This window comes from Falco punctatus, assembly GCF_963210335.1.
Source record: "Falco punctatus genome assembly, chromosome: 3".
In the NCBI taxonomy this organism is placed as follows: Eukaryota; Metazoa; Chordata; class Aves; order Falconiformes; family Falconidae; genus Falco; species Falco punctatus.
In genome coordinates, this window is record NC_137582.1 from 99,313,594 (window position 1) to 99,336,410 (window position 22,817).

The following is a 22,817-nucleotide window of genomic DNA, read 5'->3' on the forward strand; positions in this document are numbered from 1 at the left end:
CTCTGACTCATATGTGCCAGCTCCAGGGGGTAAACAGTTAATCAGCAAGTCGACAGAAACATACATGACACTTTTCCTCTTGCTATACAGATCTCAGAGAGGTGGAATTCACGTAGGATCAGTAAAAAAAATAGGTGCTGACATACAGTGTTGGAGGAAGGTGCAGGGATTCCAGAATCCTTATCTCCATACCTGGAAAAAAAAAAAAAAAAAAAAAATCAGAGTCCCTCCAACCACAGATCACATCACGTTCCTTTGTGGAAGATCAGATTTATTTTGCCATTCGTACAAATGCAGTAGCCATCTGACAGCCTCAAAGTTGCATTTCTTGATGCCTATGGCCATGTCAAATTTTTGGGAAGACACAAGGAACCATTTTCAGGAAAACATTGCTTCATTTACTCTTTGACTCTCAAAGGATGTTTTTGTCTTCCTCTCTGTTTTGTGAAGTGCTGTCAACACTTACAGTGAAGTTTATTGTAAATACACAATAATAACAACTTCGCACATTCATCTCTGACTCCATTCCTATGTAAATTTATGTTAATATGTATGGAGATTAAGTCTGCCCCCTTTGGTCCTGGAAAGTTGTCAGAATGACACATGGGTTCTGAAAAGGTTGTGTACTACTGATCTGCAGTTTCGGTATGGTATTCCATAACTGGCAAACCAACAAGAGACTGTGGATATTTCTCTGACTTTTTCCAGGTAAATGAGTGAAGTCTTCTAGACAGAGTTAAAAAAAAAGTCTCTAAACCCACGACCTGCCCAATTTTTTATTGCTATTTCATGACAGAACAAATATTCACAGATGGGATCGTTTGAGGAATGGGGTGGTGCAAGGGAGTCCTGCTAGTAAGCCTTCAAGAACTGATATGGCACCTTCTAGAAAAGAAAAAACATTTTTCTCACTAATATTTAGTAAGTGCTAAACCAATGCCTAAAACTCATGGAGAGCCCTCCTCACTTTTTGCTGCCTAAATTAGTGCAGTTTTTAAGAGAGCTCAAAAGAGTTGCTTATTTTATTCTCTTTCTCAGCCTCCCTTTTCTCTGTTTTAACACAAAAATACACTGATCTTCCACCTGCACGTGTGGTCAGAGCCATTCTGAGCGCTCAGGTCAACCCAGCCAGGAGATGGCTGGAGTGCCACAGTTAGCTGTTCCCTGCTCTCCTGCCAGGGATGCTTGGCTATGACACTTTCTGGTACTTTGCAGTAAATAGAAGCTAATCTTCAGTTCATCCCAGGGCTAAGTCCCTACAAGGCTCCCAGGCACTTCTTAAATAATCACAACGGGACATAAATTGGGACTTCAAGAGATACATGTGCTCTTTGCAGAGGGATGAATTTCCAGTAATCCAAAAGGGGATGGGGAAATTGCTATCAGAAACAGCAAGCGCCACAATTGTTGGCTAGGAAGATACACCAGGCAACAAAAGTCCAATTGCCAGAAAGTATTTATACTCCTGCGGTTCACAGTTGAGGACTTGATCCTGACCTTTGATAGACAAAACAGATTTGCTCTGCAGCTGGAAACTGGGTTGCAGCGTTCGTGCTCGGAGGGTGAGATTGTGCCCAGAGCCAATAAAGGTGGAAGCTGAGTCATCAGTTCTGAAGTAAGGCAGCAATCTGGCCAAAATCGCTTCCACCCTAACGACACTTAATGGACTTTGAAGGTCGGTCATTTGGGGAAGAAAACCCAAGTAAGAACAGGATTGTACCCGTACATATAAGATAAGCATACATACAGATAAGCATTTCAGTCACCCATTTCATTAAAGACTCACACGGAGAAAAACCCTTTCTTCTCCAAGCTCTTCTCACTTGACTCTGGTTTAGAGTGCTATTTTACTCTACTTTTTTTTAATCTCATTTTATTGAAGGCAATCTTATCCCCAAGAGCAAAACAAGTAAAATAAAAGCAATTAAAGCCTGGAAGGAATCTGTATTTTTTCTTTGAAATAGAGCCCCATGTCAGACGGCTTTCCACGTAACTCGTTCGGTGTAGGTTACATTATGGCATCCCACCAGGACCATTCAAACCAGGTTGCAGAAGTATTGTGGCTGGGATCCAACGCTGCCTTCCTGCCTGCACTAGCTGTTGGTGGTGATTTCATCTCAATCATTTTCTCTCTTTCCACCTCTCATGCAGCTGCCTGCCTGTCTTGATAGGACCAAAGTGTAGCTCATGGAATCTATATGATAATCACAAAAATAGTTATTTCTGCTGAAAAATGGATTTAATTCCCCCTCTAAACCTTTGTGGATTGCCAACTGGGGGTGTGAAACCAGCTGGCAAAAGATGTATTCATTTCAATTTCATGACTTTCATATACTGCATCTTCCTGACTTTAAATGGTTCCCCCCCCACTCTAATGAGAGCACCAAGGCCTTGATTAACAGCCCTCACTTTAAACAAAGTTTTGAAGAAGCTTCTTTTCACGGGAACTTCTCTGGGGATGTCTGACAGCCTCCTCAATCCAGGGCAGCTGAAAGCCTCTTCTTTCACAGCATGAGCATTTGTCAGACAAACTAGGAGTCAGGCTCGGTGAAGATTCGTATCCCTGAGTACTCTGCAAGTAACTTGCCCAGCAGCGTGGGAAGGAAGCTTGAAAGTAGTGCTGGTAAAACAGTGAAAAGCTAATTTCATCAATGTTTTCAAAATGTAAAGGCTTGGAATGGACTCTGATTTACTTTCTTTAACTCTTTCAACCCTTTGCTTATAAGATACATATTTGTTTACTGAAAATCTTGTCTTCGGTACATTGTTTGCTAATTTTTTTAGTCCAAATAAGACTTCAGAGAGATGACTCATGGGAGAAAAGCCTGATATGTTTGTTGACAGTTAATCACAGAGAAGGGAAAGGCTATCTCTTGGGAAAGAGTCCTTCAAGCCAGGGAGCCATCTGGGTCAGAGCCTGCAAATGGTTGAACAGTGCTTTAAGATGTAAACATTGAAATCAAAGGTATTGCCCATGGAAAAGTACTATTTGCTTGCAGACTCCAGCTTTTCAGACTCTTCCAGCTGCCCATTTAGTCAGTGGAAGTCTTTAACAGACGGTAGATGAGGACCTTAATGATAACTGAGTCCTTGAATCTGGACTTACAGAGATTTGAAACGGGTTCTACAAGCAAGCTGCTTGTTCTACAAGGACTGCAGTACGTATCCTCCTCCCTGGTCGCAGGCCAAGGCGCTCTCCCTTTGTGACTTTGCCTCCTTTTTACTGCTCTCCCTTGGGAGAAGGGAGAACAGCGAGGTGCCTTCAACACAAGCCTGCTGATCATACTTGAAGTTATGTCTACATTGCAGTCATACGATGGCTGCTGTGTGGCGCAGGCTAGTACCCCAAGCTAGACTCAAAAACTACCTGTGGACCAGCAGTAGTTGTGTCAACAAAGAACTCGGCAAACTTACGTGAAAAAGGTATGGCTAACTGACATGTGCCAAGTACTGCACTGCTGTAACTTGACTGCCACCAGCACTTTTCAACTAATTTAAACCTTCCTGGATGTGTCTCTGCTGGCTTGCTGTCACTGTGATTGCCACATGCAGGAAAGCTAGCACGTGGCTAATAACTTGACAACCCCAGAGGGCATGACTGTGCTAGGGTTAGACCAGAGTTTTTGTTTAACGTTTAAATGAAGTTTTGCCTTGGTTGTGCTTATTTATGGGTTTGTTCTTGGCTGTCAGAATGTTTCATTTACGTTCAGCCAAAGCATGAAAGGAAATACTGGGGCTTAGGGGGAGTGGAGGGAAAATGGAGAGATGGAGGAAAAAAAACAACTGTAAACGAAAGCTCTTGTGAAGTTGATAGCATCACCAGACTAACAAAGCAAGCAAAAGAGAGTCAAAAATTCCAGGCAGACAGAAGTCAGAAGCCACAGCTCTCTTCCAGGGAAGGAATACGCTGCATCTCATTTCTGCTGTGCCTACTGATACCATCTACAGAAAATCCATCACCAGTTGAAAGAGGGCTGCATTCATTGTCAGTGCATTCCAGCACTTCGCTGTCCCAACTTTCATGAGTTTATTAGATGCACAGTCATGGACTTTCGTATGAAGTAGAAAGACAATACAAGCTCCTTTATTGTTGCCTTATAGAACCATTAGGAACTCTGTTCCTTTAACTATTAATTTCCCCCCTTTTATTGCTTCAGCTATCAGCAATTACTATAAATTTACCTTAAAGCTAACTGTGGCATATATCTCTATATATACTTATACACACACATACAGGTGTATATATACAGACACACACACAAATACATACATACATATACATTTACAAAGCCCAACAGTGAATAGAAGAATTTACTGGAAAGTGAGGAAAAACCTAGCATATTCAGAATCAGGATAAAACTAACTCTTAATTATGAAGTATTACAGCTTAGACATTAGATATTCTTCACATTTCCTTTTCCTGTCATAATTCTGTTTCTATGACTATGATGTTTTCTTTTTGTTTACCTATCCTTCAGGAAGAGAGCCCTTTGGAAGATCCCGTTGAACTGGGATACTCACAGAAAACAATCTGACTATTTGTATAGAGAGAAAACTTTGGAATCAAGTGACTGAAAAGAGCAAGGCTGAAGTCAAGTTTAGATGACAGCACAGTCAGTGAAGAGTGGCAATAGTGGAGCCTTTGCCTTTGGGTGGAGCTGGAAAGCACAAATAGGTTCAAGCTAACAGTGCCAGAATGGCAACTCTGTGAAGCCATGGTACACGGCCCCACCAGCTCCAAGGAGCTTTGGTCCAACATTAGGACTTGTTCCTGCACTATAGTTTCATTGTCATGTAATACCTCCCTCCATATGTATTTGCTTATAATAGCCATATGGATACAAACTTCACTCAAGGGTTGGGTAGGACTGGGAGAGCAGACTATGCTCGAAACATGATTTAAAAGGACTCCATCAGAGTTGGTGTCAGTCCTTCCATCCCTAAGACTTAAGAAAACGGTAGGTCTCTGATCATCTTAAAAGACTCTTCTCTCTTGGTTTGCATTTAGGAATGTCTACAAGAGTCATAACAATACATTCCCATTTTCACCTAGTCAGTGCCAAATGCAATGAATAGAAAATAAATAAAAATCACCTGCAAGTAATTGCTGTACCTCATAAACAGAGCACGGAATCGTTAGTCACATCAAAGGTAATAAAAGCAAGACTTGTCATCTGGAGAACCTATGAAGTTGCTGCTTGTGAAGCATCATTCAGTCCTTGTCCTCAGCCGCAGCGATGGGAAGCAAAGCTGCTCTGCCGCTTTGCAGAATGAAGAGCTTTTGGCCATTAATACAGCACACACCCAGAGTCAGAGCCCCGCTAACGGACTTTGCTGCTGGCAGGGATGGTGTCAGGTCGATGTCATGATCAATACTAGAGATTTTCTGTTGTAGTATGCCCTTGGTGCACTCTAAGTGGAAATATTATAGTCTCAAGCTCCAGACCCAAAGCCGTACATACTGTTTCTCTTAGCACTTCATTATGTACAAGAGACAACTGTTATATAAACCAATAAAGATGTACGTACCCTAACGCAGAAGGCAGCAAAGACATGCAAGTCCCACATGTAATTCAGATTGAAACATTAGCCAATGTGGCAGGCATCCCGACATCCTAACTTATAAAATGAGCATTTTAGAGCTTTGACAAAATAAAAAAAATAAAAATTAAAAAAAAAAAAAAAGAAAAGGAAATTAAATACTACCCCAACATCTTGAAAGGAAGCATCCAGGAAGCATCCACCTCTCCAGGACTTCTTCCTGAATTCAGCAGGGCTCCTTGCCTTGGCTGGGTAGCAAATGAAGTTTCATAGTCTGTGTGTGCTCAGACATCTGTAAAACAACATATTATATTCCATAGACAAAAGACTTTCTTACTTTCCCTGACTAGTGAGGGGACAGCTCAAGCCAATGTCATTCACCCTTTATGTCTCACAAGACACTTCTAATGTAAAAACAGAGGGAAAGTACAATCGGTGGGAAAGGAGGAACGAGGGGAAAGGAGGGAAGTAAGTCTGACCTTCCACAGGTCACTTCTATAACCTTCTGCCAAATCTCACCAAATGGCATTTTCTTCATGAGTTGGTGAAACTGGACCTGGAATCTGCTCTGTCTCCCCCCAAAATCCGTGTCTTTTGTATTGAGAACGGGCTTGTTTTGGTTGCTCTGTACTAAGCTGAACACCATAAAAAGGACATGACATAGAATCCTCCTCAGAAACATCAGTTTGTGTCAGAGGATCTCAAAGTCTAAACATTTCCTATCAGACACTTTATTCCCAGAGGAGCCTGGCTTTCTGCAAGAGCCTTTGTAGTCCAGCTGGATGTCATTACCTAATTAAGCATATGAGCCAGGAGGTAGACTTGAGCATGGCAATTTTACAACGTAAGATCAAAATGTTATTCTTCCTTTCAAAAGATGTAGTGCATTTGTTGTAATACCTTTATGCAAGGGATCAAATGTAGTATTGATTATTCATTATTACCTTTAAAGAGGTCAGTAAGCTTCTGGAATTCAGAAGACTTCTGGGGATCTGAAGGGATATAAGGCCTCAGGGCTTGATGACTCATCTTGACCCGGAGCTTTGAAATATCACCTGCTGTCTGGATTGCTCCTGCTTGCTGCCTGGGATTTCAAAGTGTCTCTCTTTCCCTTTTTTCCCCCCAAGGCATCAGTCTTACAGACATCGCCAGATCAAGAGAAGCAAAGAATGCAAAAGGAAGTGAAAGTGACCACGAGTTGGGAGCCCAGCTGGCATACATCTGCTTTGCTAAGCTTGAATTGAAAACGAGTATCATTATTCTTGTTCTGCATGCATCCTACTGGGTTTAGTTATTGAATCACATAGAAGAGGCAATGGGCACGGCCTGTGGCTAGCTCCATTGTGTTTGACATGGGTTAACTAACGGTTCAATATCTTAACACAGGGAGTTTTTCAACCTTTCTGTGCCAAGTTGATCTTCAGGCATGTTCAAATGGAGGAATGTTGAGAGAAGACTGGGGGTGTCATTATGTGGAGACCCTGACAAAATTTACCACACTATCTTTATTGACTTAAGAAAAAAGTCAATATCATGTTCATCTAGACACTGTATTAAAAGTTTCCATTTTCAACAACATTGCCTGTATGTTGTAGAATAAACCTCCAAGAGTGCTTTTTGGCAGATGGTTAAATATTTAAGTAGTTGGCCACAGATTTTTTAAAAATTGAGATAATTAGAAGACTTGAAGCAGTTAATATTTATTAGTCACGAAGAGTTTGACAGATTGGATGTTTTCCTACGCACACATTCTCTAGCAGAAAAAAAATAAAGCCCTTATCTTTCATTGTATATGAAGCAAAAGTAGAAGTCATGGACTTTCCAGGTTTCTCAGTATGAGATGCTGAGGTTAGCAGCTACTCCTTAATTCAAGGACAAGCCAGAAACCAACATGGAAATGACAAGGTCTCTGGAAATACAGAGTTCATCCTGAAACAGTCCAGGACTGACTCTTCTGCACCAGTTCAGCTTCCATTATAAATGATGGTGTCTCTAGCGAGGTTGCAGGGCTACTCCAGTTACTGAGGATTATCAGACAGCCTGTTTTCTATCAGATATCCCTTTCTGTTGGCCTTCCTTGGAGGAGAGGAGATGCATGGAGCAAAGGCAGACCAGTTCTGTGGCACTCCAGAACTGCATAGACTTCTTAAATAGTGAATTAAACTGGCAGAGAGGCAGCCAAGAACTGATAGATTACTAAGGCTGCTCTAGGGGCCACTTTCACCACAGATGCCCTCTTGTACCTGTCCAGAAGTCTGACTGTACAACAGCATTGGGACATTTGCCTAGGCTTGCTGTCTGCCCCACAGACAGGTCTGAGCAAGAGCAGCAACAGGCTTCTCACCAGGCTGCAGATGCCCGTCCATGCTGGGCGCACCAAGGAGCACAGCTCAGCACTGGCCTTGCCCAGCCAGGCCAACACAACCGCACTGAGCCCACAGCCAGCCCACACAGCAGGCTGGATGAGCTCAGGATGGACGTATGGGCATCAGCACGGCACATACGTGGTAGGTCTAATGTGTTGCCCATCTGCCCGACTGTCAATACATGCAAACATTCAAACAGTATCTGTGTGCAGACAGAGCCTGTGCAATGGATGTACACATTACTAAGGTATAGAGCAGCCACATGACACTGTTACCTGCTTTCATAAGATTGATACTGTGTCAGTGATCCATGAAAAACACGAAAGTCGCACTAGCATTACACTACATAGACTGTGTATAGTATGACTGACTATATACTGCTGTGACTGGCTAGAACGAGACGCATCCCCATTGTATCTTACCTCTCTTTTCCTAATAGCACTGCTGAATGGTCACTACATGCCCCAGTATGAAATCCCTTGGGCTCCTTTACCTTCAAAGGCAAAGAGAACGTAAGATAAACCCAGACAAGGCACATTAGTAATGACATTTGCATGTATACACATGTGGTATTAAAAAGAATGGGTGCACGGGATTAACTGTGGCAGGCAGGGGGATGAGTGCAAAGGATTTTCATCAGTGTCTACGCAGCAAGGCCAAGGGCAAACAGTAATATATAATATATCTGCTATAACCCTTACCTGGTACAAACCAGTATGGCATGACCAACAGGCTGAACGCAGTCCTAATTTGGAGTCACCCCAGCACTGTCCTCAAAGGAACGCAAAGAGAGGGATTGGGAAGCAGCCCTGGATACTGACCTGTGCTGATACCAGTTTGCTCCCCAAGGGGATGGCACTTGGAGCACAGCAATCCCCTGGCTACACCCTCCCTCACTGGTCAGAAGAGATGAACTGCTGAACCCACTGAGGGGAGTTTTCTTTATCCTACAAAAAGTTTTAAGGACCATCCTCATCATATACAAAAGGATAGGATAGTTTTTCAGCTTTTTTGCCCCTCTTTATTAATATTATTTTTGAAATATTTTTTCCTTGTCTTCAGACAACAGCAATTCATGCTTTATTTATCTCACGGCTATAGTGAGACACTGGAGGACTGGAAAACTGGTAGGGTTATGAGACACAAAGAAAGCAAAACCTGTTTTAAATTAACAGGGACTCAGAAGTTTCAGGCTTTCATAGGCTCTTTGATTGCTAAAATCATGTTGGAGGAAGTCTGTTAAAGTTTCAGTATCCTTCCTCTTCAAGGAGGGATCCACAATCCTCAGCCCTAAGAGCTCCAGCAAGACTCACTGCAGACCAGAAGAGAGGACAAGAATAGAACCTAGCAATAAAAAAGAAGCTGCAATCTTTTAAAAAACAAATAGCACAGGATTCCTTTACGCACCATAAAGAAACGAAACGGAAACAAACCCACATTGTTTCCTCTTGAAGTACCCAGAAGAAAAATCCACACCTTAAAAAGGTTTGACCTCAATATAGGCCATAATATAAAAATGCGAGGATCTTGGAAACTTGTGCTTTTCCTGGACTGAGGCCCAGATTTTGTAATATATCTTGCCTGTTACTATTTTTCTTGCTTATTCCAAAGTAGAAAAGGCTCTTTTGAAGAAACGTGTTTTCTAGACACTTTGATACGCCAGAGTTGGGGTCTGTTTAAATACTTTAAGTTTGATATATACACATATAGTTGTAACACTTTCTGGATAGGAGCCAACATTGCCTGTCTGGATCCAGTTCTTACTATCAATATGTTTTGAGACACGAGACAGAGTGGTCTCTACCCTGACACGTAGAGTATAAGCTAGGCCAGACAGATAATGGCAAGACAACTTGCTGTGCTGTTATCTTCTTCGTCACAGTTTTAATGAGCAGCACCTGACAGAATTTATGCCCATATTGGAATCTCCTGCCTAAGTGAGAAGAGGACTGCTAGCACACGTTGGCAGTGCGTCACATCTGCTTGGAAAAGGAACTTTCTATTTTTTTTCTCCCCTTACTTTGCACAAGGAAATCTGTCAACGGATCCAGTGACTATCCATTTCAGAGGCCAGTTTGCTCGGCTGGCCACAACGTGCTTTTCTACACTGACCTGCTCTTCTGTTCCTGATGCTCTCCAGGCTGAGCTGAGACTGCGGCTACAAACCAGTGAGCCTACCGTAAGAAACATATGGACTGTCACATACATCTCTTGGCTCACTCTACTTGGTATCTCTCACTCTATTTATCTATCTATCTATCTATCTATCTACCTACCTACCTACCTATCTCTCTATCTATTTGTCTATCTTTCTATCTAGATATCTTTCTATCTAGATATATAGAGAATATACATGCAAATGCTTTTGTTACCTGTCATACCAGTTGACTGAGGCCATCAGAGTAACTGAGAGACAGTCTCTGATTAATATTGTTCTTCCACGTAAACCTCTAAATCCAGCTAGAAGGGGGGCAGCTGTACAATAATTCATGTTTACTAGCCCCACTAAAATTAATTGCTGTCGTATCTTATCAAACAATCGGCTGTGAGAGAAAGTTTTCCCTACTGGAACATGCATAAGTCACTCTAACTTTTGTGGCTGCAACTGAAAGCAATTCCTTCCCCACCTTCCAATGTTTGCTCAGGTGCAGTTTGGTTTCCACGTGAAGTGATTCAGGAGAACCTGCCCCAACCAGTAAGCTCACAGGAGTCACCAGCCACCTCGCACCGCCTGCAAACAAAGCCCTCATCCTGAAAGAGCCTGTTCCATAAAAGTACGCTACATAAAACCATCTTTGTGTTTGTGACTTATTGTAGGTCCTTCGCTGATTCGCCTTTAAGGATGACTACACTTTTAATCAATCAGCAAAGCGTGCGGTATGTAAAGTTCATGCTAGCTTGAGCGGCGGCGGGCGGTAGTTTTCCCCCGGTGCACAGCCCCCGCACAGCCCATGAGCTTTAGCTGGTGAGGTTATGCAGGCTGCCTATTAGGGCTGCTCTCCCCGCATGCCTGACTGCACTCTCAAGTCTCAGGGCCAAGAGTAAACTTTAAAGGAACTCTGCCAATTAAATGTAAGCAGAAAACAAAGACTCTATTTTTAATGAAAGCAAACGTGATCAGAAAAGTTCTCGTGATGCTGGCACTGATAATTATTCTTATTGTTTTGCATTCGGCAAAGATAGCTTTTAGTTGAAATGGAATATTAAAATCTGTCATGAAAATGAAGCTATCTAAAAATTAGAGTTGATCAAATTGTCCACTGGTCATTGGCAGAATTTAAATACATTTTACTAGTAGTGAAAAGTAAGCCTAATTTCAAAAGATAGTAAAATTTTTCTGTGCCAAATGTTTTATAGTCTTGTTTTGTGGCTCTTACAAGGGTGGGTGGGTGAAAAAAAAGCCTTGATGGCATGCATTATCTACAAGAGGTAAAGACAAAACATTGCAGAAAGGTTATCCCAGATGAATTCCAATAAACCCTTTATATCATATCATAGTCAAAATAGACTACAGCAGGTTGCAGAAAACATTTGAGGAATGACATAAGGAATTTTGTAGAATGTACTTGGATTAGTTTTTGTACTTTCTCCTCTTGAAATATAATTGATTCAGTCCTGAATTCAGTTAAAATAATATTCCAGTGTCAGTGTTTAACTGTTCTGCTGCATTAAGACCCTACCTACAATGACTCGTAACTGCACAGGCAGACTTCAAAGGGGTTTTCTAGACTTAAAAATGTCAACATTTTCAATCCCTTTATCTTGTTTTTCTTTTCAACATTAAAAGCAAGTGGTGAGCACACTACTAGGAAGCTCCTCTCCAGTACTCAAAAGGCTTCGCCACTAATCTTGTCATGCTATGAAAGAGCTAAAAGCTATGACAGGGGAGACGGTCATCCGTTTGCTAGAGCCTGCCCAGAGCTTCTAGTGCGGCATGCTACCAAGAAAAATAAGAAAAAATTCCAGGGTGTCCAAAACAGATGATGAGCTGCCCGCTACACTGCATCAACAGACTTCTTGGAAACAGATCTTGCAGGAAGGTATTGGATTCATTTCTCTTGGGGCCTCCTAACACCCTCCTGAAAGTCCCAGGTATGTGGCTGAACAAAAGGGAGAACAAAGCATTCTGCCTTACAAAGTCCTTTGATCAGAATAACTTTTGCTTAAAAGAGAAGCCAGGATGTGACCATTCCAAAGGGATCCTGGTAATTTCTACCATGATTTCCATAATTCAATACCTTAGAATTACACATTTCAAAGTCATCTGAAAGAACCAATAAAGACAGATTGATTACTTTATTTGAATACATCGCTATGAGACATTATCATTCAATGCTGCCAACGCCAGTTCCATGCCAGCCCTTGATCTAAAATTAGACTAAGGACAAGGAAGTGTTCTTTCCTCTACAATGATCACCTAAACCCACATGAGACGCAGAGGCTGAAAGTCTGCAGAGCAGTCAGTGATGAAAAATCTCATGACCTCAAGAAAAGGCCCCTCAGGACTTTCCTGAGAATGTATAGAAATGTCAGCACCCAGTCAGCAAGGTGCTTAAAATATCCACTGGGGATAGGTCTTGAAATTTCCTCAGAGAAACCATAATCGGTCATGAGAGAAGTAGGAAATATTCTGCACCAGCCTCTTCTCCCCACGGTTGCCCCACTGGGAAGAAGAGATCTCATGGTCTCCATCCCTGCAGTCCTTCCCAGCCTGAAAACAAAGTTTCAGCCCTGTACCTGGGCGGAGATAGTGCCGATTAACCGAGCTGCTCATTTCTCAGAAACTCATGTGTCGTTTCCCAGATCTACTGAGCAGAGGTCAAGGAAATGTCTTTTGGCTCTGGCTTCTGCAGACATTTTAGCACTTCTTCATACCCATCTGATTGCACTCGGGTTTGAGCACTGTCGAGAATCTGGTTGCTCGGTGGAAGAACGACGCCTTCCATATCATCGTGACCTAACTTAAATATAGGTGAGCACTGAACTTCCACCACAGCTGCTCCATCTGGGACCGCCTGTGGGAGCTTACACTGAGCAAAGGACTGTCCTTATCTAACTCCACAACTGCTCAGCCTGCTAGCACCTTAAAATACGAGGTAGGTTTGTAGCTGTGTATGTGGGGACATTCGCCTTACAGTATTTTCTATGCATACTTCACGTGCACACACCACGCGTAGCCCTAGATCCACGAGTGTGTGTGTGCATGCGGATAGATAAACAGATAATCTGGAATTATTTCAAAGCAAGTAAAACATCTTTCTTTCTTTCTAGTTGTTTCGCAATAACTTGGCCTTGGGATCTTCCAGGGAGCTGTATGTATGAGTGACATACTTGCCTGTTTTTGCAGCTCCTGCCTTATGTCAATTTAAGCATCTTTCCTACACCTGGAGGAGTTCAACAAACATCAGCTCACAGGTGTCACCCTCCACTGGCTGAAGGCTGGCTCCAGAGAGTCTAGCCAATATCTGCTTTGGCTATTAACAGCCTCAGAGAGGCCAAGCTCAGTGTGTGGGGGGAAGCGGGGGGGAGGAGAAGGTGGAAGGAAAAGGAAGGGAGAGGGGGGGTACATGTATGTGCATGTGCATTTGCTGCTGCTTTAACTTTCCATCCATTTAAGAGTTTAAATACTAGTCAAGCACTTAAAATAACATTAGGACACATTCCAGCTTTCTCTGCCAGTTAGAGGGAAAAAATGTTTGAAACCCTGCATCTCAGCACCCCAAGGGCTTTATGATTTGTTAGGTTTAGTAGTTCAGAGGATTAAAAAGACAGAAATATTAGTAGAAAAAGAAGAGGGAAAAGTCAATATATTCACTGAAGCAAATCTAATGGGTTGCTGGGCCAGAGAAGAAAAGGTTCTACTACTTGACTGAATCTTATTTATATTTCTTGCTCCACAATAAAAAATAATTTTCTAGACATTTTCACACACCCCCCCTTTTTTTTTTTTTTTGCTATGCTAGTCACATTTCCTAAATCCTTTATCAACGGCTGCTCTGCATATGAATGGGCTGTAATTGAACTGTCACATTCATGAAGGTCAGTAACCTTTCATTAGGAAGAATGTGTCTTTCTTGATAAATTGGAAAGTCCCTGAGGATTTGAAAGCATTTTTTTTTATTTTATTCTTTCAAATATACCTTAAAAATCTAACACAGATCTTTCTCTCTCTCTCTTTTCATAGCACTCTGACAAACCCCTCGTCATTGTCTTTGTCATAGGCAGTTCCTTGCAAAATATTAAATCACAAGCTTTCACTGTGACCTTCTTAAAAGCAAAATGGGAAGCATAAGCCCCCCACCCTCAACCTCTCGCTTTGAATTGCAGATAGTTGATACTTCTGCTTAAAAAGAAAAAAAAATCAAAACCTTGAGATTAGAGTTTTTGCCGTGTTCTTGCTTCCTCAGACTGACTTGATTATATACTCTAAAGTGACCTAAGTCAAACTGTGTTGGTGCCAGTAGATGTGTCCACATTTTTGGTCTGTCCATTTATCTGCAGGTGGACAGCCAAACACCTCAAGTAGTGACAGGCTCTATGTGAAACACAATTCATGGGAGAGAATTGTGCTCAAAAAACCCCAATGACCCCACAAAACTTAGTACTGCAGACAAGTTTTGATCACTACCATAGGTTGGCTCCATACAACTCAGTCTTCCCTATCTAAGGAAAAGAAGTTCTTCAGAGGAATGCTTTTGCACCTTGGTCTGCACCCTGATACAGCAGGGTCTTTTAAAGAAGGTTTGTGGCTGCCAAACTCATAACTGTTGCCAGAAGCTGAATTAGTCTCCAGATTTTGATCAGAAAGCGTGCAGCAGGATGTATGGAAATGTGTTGAGCTTCCCACCTTTACTAGTGCAAAGGTGCCTTAAGACGTCTTAAAAATACTACCAAGGCTGCTGATCACGGGGGCAGAAACCATCTGTTTCTGTAAATCCCAAGACTAGGCCATGTTCTAGCTAGCTAAGCCTGGTGCCCATCTTCAGGCAGTTGACCAGCTTGATCTCAGGGGGTCAGAAAAAAGTCAGCCTGGTGACAAAGTCAGTCATTATCAAGATAGAAGCACCAGCATGGAAAAGGGGAGACTTGATAAATGGAAGCAAGCATCTGGCCTTTCGTGTTAGCTAATCAAATACTTCAAGAAGTAACATGAATTACAGGTTCTCCAGAGCTGTCAGAAGACCATCCTTTTATTGTCAGCACCAACAAAATTGTGGTGATTGAAGATTCACCACTATGAATGGAATATATAGGAAAGAGGAACAAGGTATAATGGCAAAGCGGGTGGAGTCCTTTAATGGTGCAGGCCGCACTGGCAGCTTTTCAGCTGGAAAGACAAAAGGAGCAAAACATTTCTTTTGAATTTTGCAGGAATGGTTGAAGAATGAATATTTTCATTAATTAGGCTTAACTTACTTTTCTGAAGCCCTCTCTCAACTAGTGGACTTCTTATATGCCCAGCTTTGAATGGGAATCCTTTACTGCAGTGCCACAATATAGATCTTCTTATACTAGTAAGGGAAGCCAGAAAAAAGACTCTTCTAAAGCAAGAAAAGAAAGGTGCTACCTGACTTCCATATTAATGCCCTCCTCTGGCAGCAAGAGTACATTTGAATTTGAATGGACAGAGCCTTTATTTAAAATCTCTTCTGCTCCAGTTCTGCCACCACTCTCTAGACACAGAGTTTATGGTGAAGGCTATCCAGGTGTGCTGAGAAGCACAGATCAGCCAAGATCATCATCAGAATTCTCTCTGCTGCTGGTGAAGTGCAGGTACCCGTGATAACACTGAGAAGAAAAAGACCAGCCTTTATCAGTGGCTAAAGGCAGGTGGCAAACACTACCTGGGACTCTAAAACAGAAAGAGCCATGTTCGGGCTGCCTGACGCAAGAGCCTAACTCAGAAACCCCGCTACAATGGCATCTAAGATCAGCGGGCAAGGAGTGATTCAGACCCTACCCTTTGTGAGCAGCAGTCACAACACATCAAGCAGGCAGCCTGGACTTCTCTGCATGCCTAACTTGGGTACCAAGATGACTTTTTTCTCCCCACTGACTGCCCAGCAAGGCAAGCTCTAGGAACTTAGCATGCCAGGTGGTCACCATTGCTCACCAGGCTCTAGACCTGACGTGCTGTCATTGCTCCCATGTTTCATACCAGGCAATGGCAATACAGCTCAGTTTCTAGCTTGCAGTACGATCCTTGCTCTGTGGCAAAAAAAAAAAAAAAAAAAAAAAAGTAAAAAAAAAAGTGTTCTTGTGTGGTGCTTTTCAGCTGTACCCCAGGAGATGACTCTATAGTGAGCCCCATTTCAAAGGCAAGATCCTGACTGCTTCACGAGAGAGAGACACGAGTAAGCAAAGAAGAAAAAGAAAGTAATTTCCACATAAAGCACAGTTTACAGGCCAGTTTTCCCAAGAGTTAATTTGGAGATCATTGTTGTTTTAATCTCCTGCAATGTGTGTGGGTGTGCCAGTGATCTGGAGGCTGGTTTCATGCAAGTGCCCAAACATTCAGGTACTTGCAGTTGCCAAAAATCCAGAATTAACTGCCAGTCAAAACTCAAGTGGAAGACTGCAATCTTGGGAAAGAAATGTCATCAAAAGGAGTATTTTTAAAGATATTTTCTAGCATACCTGGTTTGAAATACCCCTGGGGCAACACTTCTTATGGTGTATTGTTATTTCTCTTCTCAGATAAAAGGTTAATAGCCAAGTGGATGTTGGGTAACTGCTTACAAATCCCTGGAGAGATTCCGTTCCTATTCACGCTCTTCTGTCCTCTGTCCAGAGCATCCAAATTCCTTTCCTCCCTTGAAATTGGAGGTAGTTTCCTACATCACAGTGCTTGGATTCGTACACAGCGAAACCTTTTTATATATCAAGGAATGTGGATTCCAAGGTTTCGGTCAGGACTGTCTCAAAGGAAGCTCTGATAACTGCATATGGAAAAAAACCAAGAGCGATGTATCACCTCATTATATACATTCAGACCAAAACAATGAGGCTTCTCAAGCACTCTGCACTGTGTATAAAATAAAAGTGGTTAAAGAATTTGTTTAGAAGTGTGTTAAGCATTTTCCAGGCAGGCGGTGAATAAATCCACTTTACCACTTCATGGCTTTACAAAGAAGCCCATCCATTAACATGGGAACCCTCTTGTTTGCATTTCTTAACAGCTGACATTTGTACCTTTCTAAGGAAAGTGAAGGGCATCTCATTGCCTCATTGTTTAAATCAGTGTGGAAATAATGGGGATGATAGGGAATTGGAGCTAATTTCCTTTGTCTCCTATTCAGCAGATAATGGTGGTATGTGCAGGATGCTAAAGGCCAGGCAGAGGAGGTGACCTGAAGATGACTTCATTCTTATGAGGTTTATCAAAGGCTCCTGTCAGTCAAATGCATGCTGAGAGATTGGGGACTGGCCATCTGGTCCAAAGTTAATCAAAGAGGAAAAAGGAAAGCGAGGAGGTGAAAAATCCCCCTGTCAGCTTTGTGCAAGGTGGAGGGAGGTGCAGACAGAAGAGGGGACTCCTGTGCTCCAGCAGCCCAGCACCCGGGCTGGATGGCCCCGCTAGGCAGAGGGAGAAGGGCAGCGGAGCGGGGTGGAGCTGATGGGGGAAAGGGAACGATAGCGTTGTTCTGAATTTTCACGGCGATGATCCCACACCGCTTTTAAGTGGCAAGCCTGAAGGTCACTGCTGCTGTTAGCCATGCAGAGCAGAGGCAGAATTGTTTCAATTGTCCTCAGAAAAAAAAAAAAAAAAAGAAAAAAAAAGAAAAAAAAAGAGGGAGGAATTGACTCACAGTAGGGAACCAGTGTAATATAAACCACAGGGTTTTCTGTCAGAGAGCCAGACATCTTTCCTCGGAGTTTTGTTTCTTGCAAGCAGGAGCAAGAGGTGCGTCCATGCCACCTTCGTGTCCTGCAGACACAACCTTGCCCAGCTCCTCACTCGCTAACCCCTCACCCCACTGGGCTCAAACCCCGGTGTCCTGCCAGCACTCCCCAGCTGTGGGAGATCTGCCCTGCTGCCCCGTGCCACCCCACTGCCCGTACTGACCCTCAGACACCCTTACACCGTGTGTAAGCTAAGAGGGGTATGGAGAGGGTGTTTAACAACAGCGGGTTTGGTTTATGCTGAAAGGGTATCACACAATGCGTGTAAGCAAGGTTGAAGACACCGGTCAGGCAAATGAAATGCTCTTTAAACGTGTGTGTTACGTAAAAATACGTTATTTCACCATAGATGCATTCTGAAGTAAAACACCCGAGTGTGACAGCCTGTTAGTCTGATTTCCATAACCAGCCCTGTTCAGCTGCTCAAATCAGCTAAATAGAGACATATTTTTAAAACTACAAACGTCCAGATTGTGAATCCCTCCCTCACGCTGGCAAGTAGTCATGCTAATGAGTAGTCTCCTTGACTCCAGGGGAAAAATTCTTGCCAGCAAAGGTTTCACAATCCCAGCCCTCAACATTTCTAAAATGATTAATCAATATAATCCAACTTAAAACAAAAAGAAAACAACAACAAAAAGGAGGAAATAGGGGAAGGTTCTTTTGAAGAGCTGCAAATTCAGGCTGAGCACTAGGAGATATTTTTGTGGACTTAGGCAGAGCAGGGGATGAACGTGCTGTCTCTAGTACACACACCCCACTCCCCCGGACAGAAACGTGATAAAACCGGAGAGAATAAGAACAAAAGCGTTTGGCTGCTTCATATACCTGAGGGTGGGACTCACTTCTCCAATAAGTTTCCATTGTGCTTCCTCCTTGGGTCGAGATCCAGCCAGGCCCCCATAGAGAGGAACATATGGAAAACAGTGGCAGGGAGTTCTGCTCTACCTGCAGCTTTGCTGGGCTGCGTCTCCCCCGGTGCCCTGTTCGGAAACATCACTTTGCATGGCCGAGCACTGCAACACAGAGTGGAGTGGAAGCACACAGGGTGTTGAAAACAAAAACAAATCTTTACAAAGCACCTAACCCCAAAGAACCTCTGCTGAACAGAAGATATGAGCCAAGAACATACAGCTCTGTCTCTATATACACAGCTATACGCTGCTTGCTGCCCTCATATTTTTAGTGAGTTTTTAAAATAGCAAACAACCTGCTGTACAATAGGCAGCTTGAAACAGGCACAGCCAAAAGGGAAGGGGGGTGGAGACTGGGAGGCTTTGGATTTTCTTGTTGTTAATGACTGACACGACCTCTCTGCATGGGGGTCAGTGAAGAATCTCATGGGCACCAAACGTGCACTATGATTTTACCTACCCTGACTTGCACTTGCTATCTACTGAACTTACCTGAGCTGCGGTGGCTTCAGAAGGAAGGGAGTTAGCAGCAGTAAAGGGGTGTTTTGTGGGTTGTTTTTTGTTTTTCATCTGCACAGCTGTAGATCTGGGAGAAATATGACTAAGAAAATGATCTTTCCCAACCCCTGGAAAGAAAATGCAGCCATGTGGATCCCAACATAAAAACAAGCATTGGCATGTCTGAAATACTGTGCCTGCTATAATTAAAACCCACACGCAACTACAAAACAACTCTGCTTCTGGTCTTTACAGCATGAAACTTACAGAAATTTAGAAATGGGCTGATAGAAAAGTCAGCAAGGAAATTTCACCAGAAACCTGCTGTCCCCTGGATGAATTAAGGTTTTGATCAGGCAGCAAGCCATTACCATGTTTTTATGATTCCTCTTACCCAGTTCCCTTACAGAAGGAAAAAGCTTTAGACTCACCTGTGTCTGCAAGGATTCCTAGCCTAACACATTGGTTGGATACACAGGCATGAGCACATTGTCATCAGCATGTCCTCCTCCTTCTCGTGGGCTCGAAATAATTTGACATGCCAAATTAGACAAAACCTTAAATCAAACAGCAGCTCAGTTTTCTTCAGTGGCTGAGACTATTTCCAAAAGCAGGGAGGGGATTTACCTACATAACCCTAAACAGATGGAAGATAAGTGACTACTTCCCCTTGAAGACATTGAGAACATCCAACTGTGGTCTTTTCCCCACACCCTCTGCAACTCCCTTATTTCCATGTAATTGCAAATATCACACTATTAAGTCCTTCCTGAAGAACCTTTTCAACTTTCTTCTCTTTATGCCGCATGGTCAACAACAAGCATGCTGAATATACGTTTTAATGATTGCCACAGCAATAATTCACAGAGAAACAGTTTTCTTTCACAACACTTCAGAATAGCAAGGACTTGGGGGGAGGGAAGTTATCAGGATGCTGGAAAGCACATATACAATTTATTAGACAAACCCTGTGTGGATGCAATGGCAGGTCTGCTATCAAAGGCAAAAACCTTCAGGCATTTTACATCCCATAATCCCAATGAAAGCCTGCTTTTGCAGATACCCTGCAGTTCATGAATCACTGGCTGTAGCATACAAAATCCCTTATTTAAGTAATTACAGTACAATACACAAATCTGCACAGTGGCGGATGTTAAATGAAATATTCCGAGACAGTCTCAAAACTACAACATAAAAAAAGAAAAAAAAATCCCAACTGGAAACAAGTATCTTGCAGTAAGCATATTTTGTGAAGTAGGGGATGCTCTGATCTAATCACATTAGGTCTCTCCTGGGGACTGGAAGTGGTCTGGTGATACAGGGACCCAGTGAGCCATGGACAGAGAATGGTTCCTGTCTCCAGTGTTTTCCATTTGTTTCCATGTGGTCTTCAGTACACCCTCAAGCTCCCCAGTTTTACATAGTTGGATGCTTTTGTTATTGCCACCTTAGTTTTCATACATCAAAGAACATAAGAAGATCTTGCATCTCGAGCCTGGCCTTGGGCATACATTGCCCCAGTCACGGGGCTGGCTTCCATTTTTTCAGCACAGCAAACCAAAAGCCTGGTATTATAGGAAAAGACCTAAATTCCCCCAGGCGGTATGAAGTCTCATCTCTGTACTCAGTTCTGATTTGCCTCCACACCCGGACAGTTCAGCTTGTACCTTCAGCAACAGGGAAGGCAGGCTTTCTTTTATGAAGAGTCCTTATTTGCCTAATTCTGGTTTCATCTACAGGTGGCACATTTCACCAAAGCTTCTACCCTTCAGCTGCTCTGCAAATCGGTCTTGGAGCAACAAGCGGGTGGCATTTTCCCAAGTCATTTCCAGATCAGACCAGCAACTCTCAGCCATACCCACATAACCAGAGCATCAATGAAGAAGGATAAAGAAGGGCAGAATTGCGTTATGATTTATAGAGCATGATGAATGTGTTCAATTTGGATTAATTAGGAAATATGTTCTATTCTTCTACTTACAATTTAAGATCTGGCAAGGGTCACAGTAGAAAGAAAATCTGAACTGGAAAATGAGCATTATTCTTGTTTTAAGAATTTGCTGACTTCCTCTTTCAGAGGAAGACACAGTCCTCCTTCAGTGGAAGTCATGGTTTTAGAAATGTTGATCTGAATCAGACTTGGCATTTTCAGAGATCTCCTGTATCTCCTACATGGTCCAGCTCCTCAGTACAAACTTTATCTTCTTGTTCTTCGTGAGGAATCTGAAGAACAATTGGAACTTGGTTTGCAAAGAGAAAAATGATAACGGCCCACAAAATATAAGCTCAATTGACATTTTGGAAGTGTTTTATGAACTGGAAATCTTTCTGCAAAGTATTTCACCTCAGCCCAATAAAACATTACATGCTGGCAGAATTTTATCCTGTTAAAGTTGGCAAAGGTTTCTTCACCAAAGAGTAAGTTTTGTTCAGGTTTAATTTACTTTCATACCCCCCCAAATCAATGTCATTGCTCAGGTGCAGGTTGACAGGTTCCTGAGATAGTGTCAATTAAGCAACCCACAGCATCCAAGGCACAAACACCAACCACACAGCGAAAATGGGGAGGAACAGCAACCACCATTTCATGCAAAGGCTGCCTGTGTTAGGGCTGCGTGCAGCTCCCAGGGCAGGCTGTTAAATTGGACATAAGTTTTTGTTTGAAGGAAGGCAAAGCCATGATGTGGAAGGATTTGCTGGGTTAGGTCTGCCTTTTGCTACAAGCATCAATCATCAAGGGTGCAAGCAGTTTGAGTTAAAGACACAGCGAAAAGTTTGGCAGAAGTTTGGACTGCTCTGCGTGTGAGACGTTGTGATTCCTCCAGCTGCAATTCCCTAGGATGCATTTCACCTAGCCAACACCTGACAGGAAATATTTAGGAGGTTATAAGTCTTCTTTAGAAGAAAATTACAGCAGAAAGAGGTCCAATATAACAACTAAAACATGAGAAAAAGGTTTCTCACAGTTTGTGTTCTAGATGCCCAGCTGAAATCTTGGCTCCATAAAAAGTCTTTTGCTGTGCACTTCTAGGAGGCCAAGTTTGTCAAAGCCTAGCTAGCTTTCATATGTATTTGACTTGTTATGTTGCCTAGCATCGTAGTCAAAGAAGAGTAGACTCAGTCGCACTGTGAAGAGCAAGCATAGCGCACACTGAGATGGAAAACTGGTTTGCACAGGCCTACGCACCTCAGCAGGCAGCCATTCAGTAATACCAAGGTGTCCCCATCCTTCTCATTTATTGGATTTATTTTCCAGAGGCAGGGAGGCAGAACTTTGACACCATTTTTTAACATGGTTGATGTGTTGATGCTGATTTTAATTTTTCTCTAAAGAGTTTTATTGATTCGATAGAATACCAAGATTTTTGGTCCAGGGCTCATATTGCTACAGCCTGACAAATGATTTGTCTGCTGTAACAGAGAAGGGTTGTACCACGGTATCTAATAATCCCTTTCTATATCCATATAGATATATATATGTATATAGATATATATGCATATTTTATGGCTTTAATTTAAAGAAGAGAGCAAACGATCCAGCCTTATGAAAAAGGTTAGTTGTGGCTGTCATACAGATGTTTTGTTAAAAAAACCC

At 42.6% G+C, this 22,817-nt stretch overlaps 1 long non-coding RNA gene across 2 annotated transcripts in view; it reads right to left on the minus strand.

Annotated features, from left to right (window-relative positions):
- The window catches only part of LOC308060149, a 181,262-nt gene that overhangs the window by 2,222 nt on the left and 156,223 nt on the right, over window positions 1–22,817 (minus strand). The window contains exons 2-3 of one of the 2 annotated variants that reach the window (XR_013926621.1): window positions 5,707–22,817; window positions 82–192 (exon numbers count right to left, since the gene is read on the minus strand). The exon at window positions 5,707–22,817 is cut by the window's right edge and continues 30,547 nt beyond it. This is a non-coding gene — a long non-coding RNA (uncharacterized lncRNA). The other variant, XR_013926620.1, reaches the window with a different exon arrangement.